The sequence below is a fragment of the Nerophis ophidion genome, linkage group LG18, assembly GCF_033978795.1.
Source record: "Nerophis ophidion isolate RoL-2023_Sa linkage group LG18, RoL_Noph_v1.0, whole genome shotgun sequence".
Taxonomy (NCBI): domain Eukaryota; kingdom Metazoa; phylum Chordata; class Actinopteri; order Syngnathiformes; family Syngnathidae; genus Nerophis; species Nerophis ophidion.
Window position 1 is genome coordinate 43748583 of NC_084628.1, and position 16974 is coordinate 43765556.

At 40.2% G+C, this 16974-nt stretch overlaps 1 protein-coding gene across 1 annotated transcript in view; it reads right to left on the reverse strand.

Moving 5' to 3' along the window:
• LOC133537324 (syntaxin-1A-like) overlaps positions 1–16974 on the reverse strand; it is a 191845-nt gene that overhangs the window by 5449 nt on the left and 169422 nt on the right. The window lies entirely within an intron of this gene.

Genomic DNA, 16974 nt, shown 5'->3' on the forward strand with positions numbered 1-16974 from the left:
GGGACTCTCACTACTATATTGGATCCACTATGGACTGGACTCTCGCTACTATATTGGATCCACTTTGGACTGGATTCTCACCGTTATGTTAAATCCATCATGGACTGGACTCCCACACTATTATGTTAGATCCACTATGGACTGGACTCTCATTATTATGTTAGATCCACTATGGACTGGACTCTCACACTATTATGTTAGATCTACTATGGACTGGACTCTCACAATATCATGTTAGATCCACTATGGACTGGACCTTGACATTATTATGTTAGATCCACTATGGACTGGACCTTGACATTATTATGTTAGATCCACTATGGACTGGACTCTCTCTATTATGTTAGATCCACTATGGACTGGACCCTCACTATTATGTTAGATCCACTATGGACTGGACTCACACTATTATGTTAGATCCACTATGGACTGGACCTTGACATTATTATGTTAGATCCACTATGGACTGGACTCTCACTATTATGTTAGATCCACTATGGACTGGACTCTCACTATTATGTTAGATCCACTATGGACTGGACCTTGACATTATTATGTTAGATCCACTATGGACTGGACTCTCACTATTATGTTAGATCCACTATGGACTGGACTCTCACACTATTATGTTAGATCCACTATGGACTGGACTCTCACACTATTATGTTAGATCCACTATGGACTGGACTCTCACACTATTATGTTATATTCCACTATGGACTGGACTCTCACTATTATGTTAGATCCACTATGGACTGGACTCACACTATTATGTTAGATCCACTATGGACTGGACTCTCACACTATTATGTTAGATCCACTATGGACTGGACTCTCACACTATTATGTTAGATCCACTATGGACTGGACTCTCACACTATTATGTTAGATCCACTATGGACTGGACTCTCACACTATTATGTTAGATCCACTATGGACTGGACTCTCACACTATTATGTTATATCCACTATGGACTGGACTCTCACTATTATGTTAGATCCACTATGGACTGGACTCTCACTATTATGTTAGATCCACTATGGACTGGACTCACACTATTATGTTAGATCCACTATGGACTGGACTCTCACACTATTATGTTAGATCCACTATGGACTGGACTCTCACACTATTATGTTAGATCCACTATGGACTGGACTCTCACACTATTATGTTAGATCCACTATGGACTGGACTCTCACACTATTATGTTAGATCCACTATGGACTGGACTCTCACATTATTACGTTAGATCCACTATGGACTGGACTCTCACACTATTATGTTAGATCCACTATGGACTGGACTCTCACTATTATGTTAGATCCACTATGGACTGGACTCTCACTATTATGTTAGATCCACTATGGATTGGACTCTCACTATTATGTTAGATCCACTATGGACTGGACTCTCACACTATTATGTTAGATCCACTATGGACTGGACTCTCACTATTATGTTAGATCCACTATGGACTGGACTCTCACACTATTATGTTAGATCCACTATGGACTGGACTCACACTATTATGTTAGATCCACTATGGACTGGACTCTCACACTATTATGTTAGATCCACTATGGACTGGACTCTCACTATTATGTTAGATCCACTATGGACTGGACTCTCACTATTATGTTAGATCCACTATGGACTGGACTCTCACTATTATGTTAGATCCACTATGGACTGGACTCTCACACTATTATGTTAGATCCACTATGGACTGGACTCTTACACTATTATGTTAGATCCACTATGGACTGGACTCTCACACTATTATGTTAGATCCACTATGGACTGGACTCTCACACTATTATGTTAGATCCACTATGGACTGGACTCTCACACTATTATGTTAGATCCACTATGGACTGGACTCTCACACTATTATGTTAGATCCACTATGGACTGGACTCTCACACTATTACGTTAGATCCACTATGGACTGGACTCTCACACTATTATGTTAGATCCACTATGGACTGGACTCTCACACTATTATGTTAGATCCACTATGGACTGGACTCTCACACTATTACATTAGATCCACTATGGACTGGACTCTCACACTATTATGTTAGATCCACTATGGACTGGACTCTCACACTATTATGTTAGATCCACTATGGACTGGACTCTCACACTATTACGTTAGATCCACTATGGACTGGACTCTCACACTATTATGTTAGATCCACTATGGACTGGACTCTCACATTATTACGTTAGATCCACTATGGACTGGACTCTCACACTATTATGTTAGATCCACTATGGACAGGACTCTCACACTATTATGTTAGATCCACTATGGACTGGACTCTCACTATTATGTTAGATCCACTATGGACTGGACTCTCACACTATTATGTTAGATCCACTATGGACTGGACTCTCACTATTATGTTAGATCCACTATGGACTGGACTCTCACTATTGTGTTAGATCCACTATGGACTGGACTCTCACACTATTATGTTAGATCCACTATGGACTGGACTCTCACTATTATGTTGGATCCACTATGGACTGGACTCTCACACTAATATGTTAGATCCACTATGGACTGGACTCTCACTATTATGTTAGATCCACTATGGACTGGACTCTCACTATTATGTTAGATCCACTATGGACTGGACTCACACTATTATGTTAGATCAACTATGGACTGGACTCTCACACTATTATGTTAGATCCACTATGGACTGGACTCTCACACTATTATGTTAGATCCACTATGGACTGGACTCTCACTATTATGTTAGATCCACTATGGACTGGACCTTGACATTATTATGTTAGATCCACTATGGACTGGACTCTCACTATTATGTTAGATCCACTATGGACTGGACTCACACTATTATGTTAGATCCACTATGGACTGGACTCACACTATTATGTTAGATCCACTATGGACTGGACTCTCACTATTATGTTAGATCCACTATGGACTGGACTCTCACTATTATGTTAGATCCACTATGGACTGGACCTTGACATTATTATGTTAGATCCACTATGGACTGGACTCTCACTATTATGTTAGATCCACTATGGACTGAACTCTCACTATTATGTTAGATCCACTATGGACTGGACTCTCACTATTATGTTAGATCCACTATGGACTGGACCTTGACATTATTATGTTAGATCCACTATGGACTGGACTCTCACTATTATGTTAGATCCACTATGGACTGGACTCTCCCACTATTATGTTAGATCCACTATGGACTGGACTCTCACACTATTATGTTAGATCCACTATGAACTGGACTCTCACACTATTATGTTAGATCCACTATGGACTGGACTCTCACACTATTATGTTAGATCCACTATGGACTGGACTCTCACACTATTATGTTATATTCCACTATGGACTGGACTCTCACTATTATGTTAGATCCACTATGGACTGGACTCACACTATTATGTTAGATCCACTATGGACTGGACTCTCACACTATTATGTTAGATCCACTATGGACTGGACTCTCACACTATTATGTTAGATCCACTATGGACTGGACTCTCACACTATTATGTTAGATCCACTATGGACTGGACTCTCACACTATTATGTTAGATCCACTATGGACTGGACTCTCACACTATTATGTTATATCCACTATGGACTGGACTCTCACTATTATGTTAGATCCACTATGGACTGGACTCTCACTATTATGTTAGATCCACTATGGACTGGACTCACACTATTATGTTAGATCCACTATGGACTGGACTCTCACACTATTATGTTAGATCCACTATGGACTGGACTCTCACACTATTATGTTAGATCCACTATGGACTGGACTCTCACACTATTATGTTAGATCCACTATGGACTGGACTCTCACACTATTATGTTAGATCCACTATGGACTGGACTCTCACATTATTACGTTAGATCCACTATGGACTGGACTCTCACACTATTATGTTAGATCCACTATGGACTGGACTCTCACTATTATGTTAGATCCACTATGGACTGGACTCTCACTATTATGTTAGATCCACTATGGATTGGACTCTCACTATTATGTTAGATCCACTATGGACTGGACTCTCACACTATTATGTTAGATCCACTATGGACTGGACTCTCACTATTATGTTAGATCCACTATGGACTGGACTCTCACACTATTATGTTAGATCCACTATGGACTGGACTCACACTATTATGTTAGATCCACTATGGACTGGACTCTCACACTATTATGTTAGATCCACTATGGACTGGACTCTCACTATTATGTTAGATCCACTATGGACTGGACTCTCACTATTATGTTAGATCCACTATGGACTGGACTCTCACTATTATGTTAGATCCACTATGGACTGGACTCTCACACTATTATGTTAGATCCACTATGGACTGGACTCTTACACTATTATGTTAGATCCACTATGGACTGGACTCTCACACTATTATGTTAGATCCACTATGGACTGGACTCTCACACTATTATGTTAGATCCACTATGGACTGGACTCTCACACTATTATGTTAGATCCACTATGGACTGGACTCTCACACTATTATGTTAGATCCACTATGGACTGGACTCTCACACTATTACGTTAGATCCACTATGGACTGGACTCTCACACTATTATGTTAGATCCACTATGGACTGGACTCTCACACTATTATGTTAGATCCACTATGGACTGGACTCTCACACTATTACATTAGATCCACTATGGACTGGACTCTCACACTATTATGTTAGATCCACTATGGACTGGACTCTCACACTATTATGTTAGATCCACTATGGACTGGACTCTCACACTATTACGTTAGATCCACTATGGACTGGACTCTCACACTATTATGTTAGATCCACTATGGACTGGACTCTCACATTATTACGTTAGATCCACTATGGACTGGACTCTCACACTATTATGTTAGATCCACTATGGACAGGACTCTCACACTATTATGTTAGATCCACTATGGACTGGACTCTCACTATTATGTTAGATCCACTATGGACTGGACTCTCACACTATTATGTTAGATCCACTATGGACTGGACTCTCACTATTATGTTAGATCCACTATGGACTGGACTCTCACTATTGTGTTAGATCCACTATGGACTGGACTCTCACACTATTATGTTAGATCCACTATGGACTGGACTCTCACTATTATGTTGGATCCACTATGGACTGGACTCTCACACTAATATGTTAGATCCACTATGGACTGGACTCTCACTATTATGTTAGATCCACTATGGACTGGACTCTCACTATTATGTTAGATCCACTATGGACTGGACTCACACTATTATGTTAGATCAACTATGGACTGGACTCTCACACTATTATGTTAGATCCACTATGGACTGGACTCTCACACTATTATGTTAGATCCACTATGGACTGGACTCTCACTATTATGTTAGATCCACTATGGACTGGACCTTGACATTATTATGTTAGATCCACTATGGACTGGACTCTCACTATTATGTTAGATCCACTATGGACTGGACTCACACTATTATGTTAGATCCACTATGGACTGGACTCACACTATTATGTTAGATCCACTATGGACTGGACTCTCACTATTATGTTAGATCCACTATGGACTGGACTCTCACTATTATGTTAGATCCACTATGGACTGGACCTTGACATTATTATGTTAGATCCACTATGGACTGGACTCTCACTATTATGTTAGATCCACTATGGACTGAACTCTCACTATTATGTTAGATCCACTATGGACTGGACTCTCACTATTATGTTAGATCCACTATGGACTGGACCTTGACATTATTATGTTAGATCCACTATGGACTGGACTCTCACTATTATGTTAGATCCACTATGGACTGGACTCTCCCACTATTATGTTAGATCCACTATGGACTGGACTCTCACACTATTATGTTAGATCCACTATGAACTGGACTCTCACACTATTATGTTAGATCCACTATGGACTGGACTCTCACACTATTATGTTAGATCCACTATGGACTGGACTCTCACTATTATGTTAGATCCACTATGGACTGGACTCTCACTATTGTGTTAGATCCACTATGGACTGGACTCTCACACTATTATGTTAGATCCACTATGGACTGGACTCTCACTATTATGTTGGATCCACTATGGACTGGACTCACACTATTATGTTAGATCCACTATGGACTGGACTCTCACACTATTATGTTAGATCCACTATGAACTGGACTCTCACACTATTATGTTAGATCCACTATGGACTGGACTCTCACACTATTATGTTAGATCCACTATGGACTGGACTCTCACACTATTATGTTATATCCACTATGGACTGGACTCTCACTATTATGTTAGATCCACTATGGACTGGACTCTCACTATTATGTTAGATCCACTATGGACTGGACTCACACTATTATGTTAGATCCACTATGGACTGGACTCTCACACTATTATGTTAGATCCACTATGGACTGGACTCTCACACTATTATGTTAGATCCACTATGGACTGGACTCTCACATTATTACGTTAGATCCACTATGGACTGGACTCTCACACTATTATGTTAGATCCACTATGGACTGGACTCTCACTATTATGTTAGATCCACTATGGACTGGACTCTCACTATTATGTTAGATCCACTATGGACTGGACTCACACTATTATGTTAGATCCACTATGGACTGGACTCTCACACTATTATGTTAGATCCACTATGGACTGGACTCTCACACTATTATGTTAGATCCACTATGGACTGGACTCTCACACTATTACGTTAGATCCACTATGGACTGGACTCTCACACTATTATGTTAGATACACTATGGACTGGACTCTCACACTATTATGTTAGATCCACTATGGACTGGACTCTCACACTATTACGTTAGATCCACTATGGACTGGACTCTCACACTATTATGTTAGATCCACTATGGACTGGACTCTCACACTATTATGTTAGATCCACTATGGACTGGACTCTCACACTATTACGTTAGATCCACTATGGACTGGACTCTCACACTATTATGTTAGATCCACTATGGACTGGACTCTCACATTATTACGTTAGATCCACTATGGACTGGACTCTCACACTATTATGTTAGATCCACTATGGACAGGACTCTCACACTATTATGTTAGATCCACTATGGACTGGACTCTCACTATTATGTTAGATCCACTATGGACTGGACTCTCACACTATTATGTTAGATCCACTATGGACTGGACTCTCACTATTATGTTAGATCCACTATGGACTGGACTCTCACTATTGTGTTAGATCCACTATGGACTGGACTCTCACACTATTATGTTAGATCCACTATGGACTGGACTCTCACTATTATGTTAGATCCACTATGGACTGGACTCTCACACTAATATGTTAGATCCACTATGGACTGGACTCTCACTATTATGTTAGATCCACTATGGACTGGACTCTCACTATTATGTTAGATCCACTATGGACTGGACTCACACTATTATGTTAGATCCACTATGGACTGGACTCTCACACTATTATGTTAGATCCACTATGGACTGGACTCTCACACTATTATTTTAGATCCACTATGGACTGGACTCTCACTATTATGTTAGATCCACTATGGACTGGACTCTCACTATTATGTTAGATCCACTATGGACTGGACTCTCACACTATTATGTTAGATCCACTATGGACTGGACTCTTACACTATTATGTTAGATCCACTATGGACTGGACTCTCACACTATTATGTTAGATCCACTATGGACTGGACTCTCACACTATTATGTTAGATCCACTATGGACTGGACTCTCACTATTATGTTAGATCCACTATGGACTGGACCTTGACATTATTATGTTAGATCCACTATGGACTGGACTCTCACTATTATGTTAGATCCACTATGGACTGGACTCACACTATTATGTTAGATCCACTATGGACTGGACTCACACTATTATGTTAGATCTACTATGAACTGGACTCTCACAATATCATGTTAGATCCACTATGGACTGGACTCTCACTATTATGTTAGATCCACTATGGACTGGACCTTGACATTATTATGTTAGATCCACTATGGACTGGACTCTCTCTATTATGTTAGATCCACTATGGACTGGACCCTCACTATTATGTTGGATCCACTATGGACTGGACTCACACTATTATGTTAGATCCACTATGGACTGGACCTTGACATTATTATGTTAGATCCACTATGGACTGGACTCTCACTATTATGTTAGATCCACTATGGACTGGACTCTCACTATTATGTTAGATCCACTATGGACTGGACCTTGACATTATTATGTTAGATCCACTATGGACTGGACTCTCACTATTATGTTAGATCCACTATGGACTGGACTCTCACACTATTATGTTAGATCCACTATGGACTGGACTCTCACACTATTATGTTAGATCCACTATGGACTGGACTCTCACTATTATGTTATATTCCACTATGGACTGGACTCTCACTATTATGTTAGATCCACTATGGACTGGACTCACACTATTATGTTAGATCCACTATGGACTGGACTCTCACACTATTATGTTAGATCCACTATGGACTGGACTCTCACACTATTATGTTAGATCCACTATGGACTGGACTCTCACACTATTATGTTAGATCCACTATGGACTGGACTCTCACACTATTATGTTAGATCCACTATGGACTGGACTCTCACACTATTATGTTAGATCCACTATGGACTGGACTCTCACTATTATGTTAGATCCACTATGGACTGGACTCTCACTATTATGTTAGATCCACTATGGACTGGACTCACACTATTATGTTAGATCCACTATGGACTGGACTCTCACACTATTATGTTAGATCCACTATGGACATGACTCTCACACTATTATGTTAGATCCACTATGGACTGGACTCTCACACTATTATGTTAGATCCACTATGGACTGGACTCTCACATTATTACGTTAGATCCACTATGGACTGGACTCTCACACTATTATGTTAGATCCACTATGGACTGGACTCTCACTATTATGTTAGATCCACTATGGACTGGACTCTCACTATTATGTTAGATCCACTATGGATTGGACTCTCACTATTATGTTAGATCCACTATGGACTGGACTCTCACACTATTATGTTAGATCCACTATGGACTGGACTCTCACTATTATGTTAGATCCACTATGGACTGGACTCTCACACTATTATGTTAGATCCACTATGGACTGGACTCACACTATTATGTTAGATCCACTATGGACTGGACTCTCACACTATTATGTTAGATCCACTATGGACTGGACTCTCACACTATTATGTTAGATCCACTATGGACTGGACTCTCACACTATTATGTTAGATCCACTATGGACTGGACTCTCACACTATTACGTTAGATCCACTATGGACTGGACTCTCACACTATTATGTTAGATCCACTATGGACTGGACTCTCACACTATTATGTTAGATCCACTATGGACTGGACTCTCACATTATTACGTTAGATCCACTATGGACTGGACTCTCACACTATTATGTTAGATCCACTATGGACTGGACTCTCACTATTATGTTAGATCCACTATGGACTGGACTCTCACTATTATGTTAGATCCACTATGGATTGGACTCTCACTATTATGTTAGATCCACTATGGACTGGACTCTCACACTATTATGTTAGATCCACTATGGACTGGACTCTCACTATTATGTTAGATCCACTATGGACTGGACTCTCACACTATTATGTTAGATCCACTATGGACTGGACTCACACTATTATGTTAGATCCACTATGGACTGGACTCTCACACTATTATGTTAGATCCACTATGGACTGGACTCTCACTATTATGTTAGATCCACTATGGACTGGACTCTCACTATTATGTTAGATCCACTATGGACTGGACTCTCACTATTATGTTAGATCCACTATGGACTGGACTCTCACACTATTATGTTAGATCCACTATGGACTGGACTCTTACACTATTATGTTAGATCCACTATGGACTGGACTCTCACACTATTATGTTAGATCCACTATGGACTGGACTCTCACACTATTATGTTAGATCCACTATGGACTGGACTCTCACACTATTATGTTAGATCCACTATGGACTGGACTCTCACACTATTATGTTAGATCCACTATGGACTGGACTCTCACACTATTACGTTAGATCCACTATGGACTGGACTCTCACACTATTATGTTAGATCCACTATGGACTGGACTCTCACACTATTATGTTAGATCCACTATGGACTGGACTCTCACACTATTACATTAGATCCACTATGGACTGGACTCTCACACTATTATGTTAGATCCACTATGGACTGGACTCTCACACTATTATGTTAGATCCACTATGGACTGGACTCTCACACTATTACGTTAGATCCACTATGGACTGGACTCTCACACTATTATGTTAGATCCACTATGGACTGGACTCTCACATTATTACGTTAGATCCACTATGGACTGGACTCTCACACTATTATGTTAGATCCACTATGGACAGGACTCTCACACTATTATGTTAGATCCACTATGGACTGGACTCTCACTATTATGTTAGATCCACTATGGACTGGACTCTCACACTATTATGTTAGATCCACTATGGACTGGACTCTCACTATTATGTTAGATCCACTATGGACTGGACTCTCACTATTGTGTTAGATCCACTATGGACTGGACTCTCACACTATTATGTTAGATCCACTATGGACTGGACTCTCACTATTATGTTGGATCCACTATGGACTGGACTCTCACACTAATATGTTAGATCCACTATGGACTGGACTCTCACTATTATGTTAGATCCACTATGGACTGGACTCTCACTATTATGTTAGATCCACTATGGACTGGACTCACACTATTATGTTAGATCAACTATGGACTGGACTCTCACACTATTATGTTAGATCCACTATGGACTGGACTCTCACACTATTATGTTAGATCCACTATGGACTGGACTCTCACTATTATGTTAGATCCACTATGGACTGGACCTTGACATTATTATGTTAGATCCACTATGGACTGGACTCTCACTATTATGTTAGATCCACTATGGACTGGACTCACACTATTATGTTAGATCCACTATGGACTGGACTCACACTATTATGTTAGATCCACTATGGACTGGACTCTCACTATTATGTTAGATCCACTATGGACTGGACTCTCACTATTATGTTAGATCCACTATGGACTGGACCTTGACATTATTATGTTAGATCCACTATGGACTGGACTCTCACTATTATGTTAGATCCACTATGGACTGAACTCTCACTATTATGTTAGATCCACTATGGACTGGACTCTCACTATTATGTTAGATCCACTATGGACTGGACCTTGACATTATTATGTTAGATCCACTATGGACTGGACTCTCACTATTATGTTAGATCCACTATGGACTGGACTCTCCCACTATTATGTTAGATCCACTATGGACTGGACTCTCACACTATTATGTTAGATCCACTATGAACTGGACTCTCACACTATTATGTTAGATCCACTATGGACTGGACTCTCACACTATTATGTTAGATCCACTATGGACTGGACTCTCACTATTATGTTAGATCCACTATGGACTGGACTCTCACTATTGTGTTAGATCCACTATGGACTGGACTCTCACACTATTATGTTAGATCCACTATGGACTGGACTCTCACTATTATGTTGGATCCACTATGGACTGGACTCACACTATTATGTTAGATCCACTATGGACTGGACTCTCACACTATTATGTTAGATCCACTATGAACTGGACTCTCACACTATTATGTTAGATCCACTATGGACTGGACTCTCACACTATTATGTTAGATCCACTATGGACTGGACTCTCACACTATTATGTTAGATCCACTATGGACTGGACTCTCACACTATTATGTTATATCCACTATGGACTGGACTCTCACTATTATGTTAGATCCACTATGGACTGGACTCTCACTATTATGTTAGATCCACTATGGACTGGACTCACACTATTATGTTAGATCCACTATGGACTGGACTCTCACACTATTATGTTAGATCCACTATGGACTGGACTCTCACACTATTATGTTAGATCCACTATGGACTGGACTCTCACTATTATGTTAGATCCACTATGGACTGGACTCTCACTATTATGTTAGATCCACTATGGACTGGACTCACACTATTATGTTAGATCCACTATGGACTGGACTCTCACACTATTATGTTAGATCCACTATGGACTGGACTCTCACACTATTATGTTAGATCCACTATGGACTGGACTCTCACACTATTACGTTAGATCCACTATGGACTGGACTCTCACACTATTATGTTAGATCCACTATGGACTGGACTCTCACACTATTATGTTAGATCCACTATGGACTGGACTCTCACACTATTACGTTAGATCCACTATGGACTGGACTCTCACACTATTATGTTAGATCCACTATGGACTGGACTCTCACACTATTATGTTAGATCCACTATGGACTGGACTCTCACACTATTACGTTAGATCCACTATGGACTGGACTCTCACACTATTATGTTAGATCCACTATGGACTGGACTCTCACACTATTATGTTAGATCCACTATGGACTGGACTCTCACACTATTACGTTAGATCCACTATGGACTGGACTCTCACATTATTACGTTAGATCCACTATGGACTGGACTCTAACACTATTATGTTAGATCCACTATGGACAGGACTCTCACACTATTATGTTAGATCCACTATGGACTGGACTCTCACTATTATGTTAGATCCACTATGGACTGGACTCTCACACTATTATGTTAGATCCACTATGGACTGGACTCTCACTATTATGTTAGATCCACTATGGACTGGACTCTCACTATTGTGTTAGATCCACTATGGACTGGACTCTCACACTATTATGTTAGATCCACTATGGACTGGACTCTCACTATTATGTTAGATCCACTATGGACTGGACTCTCACACTAATATGTTAGATCCACTATGGACTGGACTCTCACTATTATGTTAGATCCACTATGGACTGGACTCTCACTATTATGTTAGATCCACTATGGACTGGACTCACACTATTATGTTAGATCCACTATGGACTGGACTCTCACACTATTATGTTAGATCCACTATGGACTGGACTCTCACACTATTATTTTAGATCCACTATGGACTGGACTCTCACTATTATGTTAGATCCACTATGGACTGGACTCTCACTATTATGTTAGATCCACTATGGACTGGACTCTCACACTATTATGTTAGATCCACTATGGACTGGACTCTTACACTATTATGTTAGATCCACTATGGACTGGACTCTCACACTATTATGTTAGATCCACTATGGACTGGACTCTCACACTATTATGTTAGATCCACTATGGACTGGACTCTCACTATTATGTTAGATCCACTATGGACTGGACCTTGACATTATTATGTTAGATCCACTATGGACTGGACTCTCACTATTATGTTAGATCCACTATGGACTGGACTCACACTATTATGTTAGATCCACTATGGACTGGACTCACACTATTATGTTAGATCTACTATGGACTGGACTCTCACAATATCATGTTAGATCCACTATGGACTGGACTCTCACTATTATGTTAGATCCACTATGGACTGGACCTTGACATTATTATGTTAGATCCACTATGGACTGGACTCTCTCTATTATGTTAGATCCACTATGGACTGGACCCTCACTATTATGTTAGATCCACTATGGACTGGACTCACACTATTATGTTAGATCCACTATGGACTGGACCTTGACATTATTATGTTAGATCCACTATGGACTGGACTCTCACTATTATGTTAGATCCACTATGGACTGGACTCTCACTATTATGTTAGATCCACTATGGACTGGACCTTGACATTATTATGTTAGATCCACTATGGACTGGACTCTCACTATTATGTTAGATCCACTATGGACTGGACTCTCACACTATTATGTTAGATCCACTATGGACTGGACTCTCACACTATTATGTTAGATCCACTATGGACTGGACTCTCACTATTATGTTATATTCCACTATGGACTGGACTCTCACTATTATGTTAGATCCACTATGGACTGGACTCACACTATTATGTTAGATCCACTATGGACTGGACTCTCACACTATTATGTTAGATCCACTATGGACTGGACTCTCAAACTATTATGTTAGATCCACTATGGACTGGACTCTCACACTATTATGTTAGATCCACTATGGACTGGACTCTCACACTATTATGTTAGATCCACTATGGACTGGACTCTCACACTATTATGTTAGATCCACTATGGACTGGACTCTCACTATTATGTTAGATCCACTATGGACTGGACTCTCACTATTATGTTAGATCCACTATGGACTGGACTCGCACTATTATGTTAGATCCACTATGGACTGGACTCTCACACTATTATGTTAGATCCACTATGGACTGGACTCTCACACTATTATGTTAGATCCACTATGGACTGGACTCTCACACTATTATGTTAGATCCACTATGGACTGGACTCTCACACTATTATGTTAGATCCACTATGGACTGGACTCTCACATTATTACGTTAGATCCACTATGGACTGGACTCTCACACTATTATGTTAGATCCACTATGGACTGGACTCTCACTATTATGTTAGATCCACTATGGACTGGACTCTCACTATTATGTTAGATCCACTATGGATTGGACTCTCACTATTATGTTAGATCCACTATGGACTGGACTCTCACACTATTATGTTAGATCCACTATGGACTGGACTCTCACTATTATGTTAGATCCACTATGGACTGGACTCTCACACTATTATGTTAGATCCACTATGGACTGGACTCACACTATTATGTTAGATCCACTATGGACTGGACTCTCACACTATTATGTTAGATCCACTATGGACTGGACTCTCACACTATTATGTTAGATCCACTATGGACTGGACTCTCACACTATTATGTTAGATCCACTATGGACTGGACTCTCACACTATTACGTTAGATCCACTATGGACTGGACTCTCACACTATTATGTTAGATCCACTATGGACTGGACTCTCACACTATTATGTTAGATCCACTATGGACTGGACTCTCACACTATTACGTTAGATCCACTATGGACTGGACTCTCACACTATTATGTTAGATCCACTATGGACTGGACTCTCACACTATTATGTTAGATCCACTATGGACTGGACTCTCACACTATTACGTTAGATCCACTATGGACTGGACTCTCACACTATTATGTTAGATCCACTATGGACTGGACTCTCACATTATTACGTTAGATCCACTATGGACTGGACTCTCACACTATTATGTTAGATCCACTATGGACAGGACTCTCACACTATTATGTTAGATCCACTATGGACTGGACTCTCACTATTATGTTAGATCCACTATGGACTGGACTCTCACACTATTATGTTAGATCCACTATGGACTGGACTCTCACTATTGTGTTAGATCCACTATGGACTGGACTCTCACTATTGTGTTAGATCCACTATGGACTGGACTCTCACACTATTATGTTAGATCCACTATGGACTGGACTCTCACTATTATGTTGGATCCACTATGGACTGGACTCTCACACTAATATGTTAGATCCACTATGGACTGGACTCTCACTATTATGTTAGATCCACTATGGACTGGACTCTCACTATTATGTTAGATCCACTATGGACTGGACTCACACTATTATGTTAGATCAACTATGGACTGGACTCTCACACTATTATGTTAGATCCACTATGGACTGGACTCTCACACTATTATTTTAGATCCACTATGGACTGGACTCTCACTATTATGTTAGATCCACTATGGACTGGACTCTCACTATTATGTTAGATCCACTATGGACTGGACTCTCACACTATTATGTTAGATCCACTATGGACTGGACTCTTACACTATTATGTTAGATCCACTATGGACTGGACTCTCACACTATTATGTTAGATCCACTATGGACTGGACTCTCACACTATTATGTTAGATCCACTATGGACTGGACTCTCACATTATTACGTTAGATCCACTATGGACAGGACTCTCACACTATTATGTTAGATCCACTATGGACTGGACTCTCACTATTATGTTAGATCCACTATGGACTGGACTCTCACACTATTATGTTAGATCCACTATGGACTGGACTCTCACTATTATGTTAGATCCACTATGGACTGGACTCTCACTATTGTGTTAGATCCACTATGGACTGGACTCTCACACTATTATGTTAGATCCACTATGGACTGGACTCTCACTATTATGTTAGATCCACTATGGACTGGACTCTCACACTAATATGTTAGATCCACTATGGACTGGACTCTCACTATTATGTTAGATCCACTATGGACTGGACTCTCACTATTATGTTAGATCCACTATGGACTGGACTCACACTATTATGTTAGATCCACTATGGACTGGACTCTTACACTATTATGTTAGCTCCACTATGGACTGGACTCTCACACTATTATTTTAGATCCACTATGGACTGGACTCTCACTATTATGTTAGATCCACTATGGACTGGACTCTCACTATTATGTTAGATCCACTATGGACTGGACTCTCACACTATTATGTTAGATCCACTATGGACTGGACTCTTACACTATTATGTTAGATCCACTATGGACTGGACTCTCACACTATTATGTTAGATCCACTATGGACTGGACTCTCACACTATTATGTTAGATCCACTATGGACTGGACTCTCACTATTATGTTAGATCCACTATGGACTGGACCTTG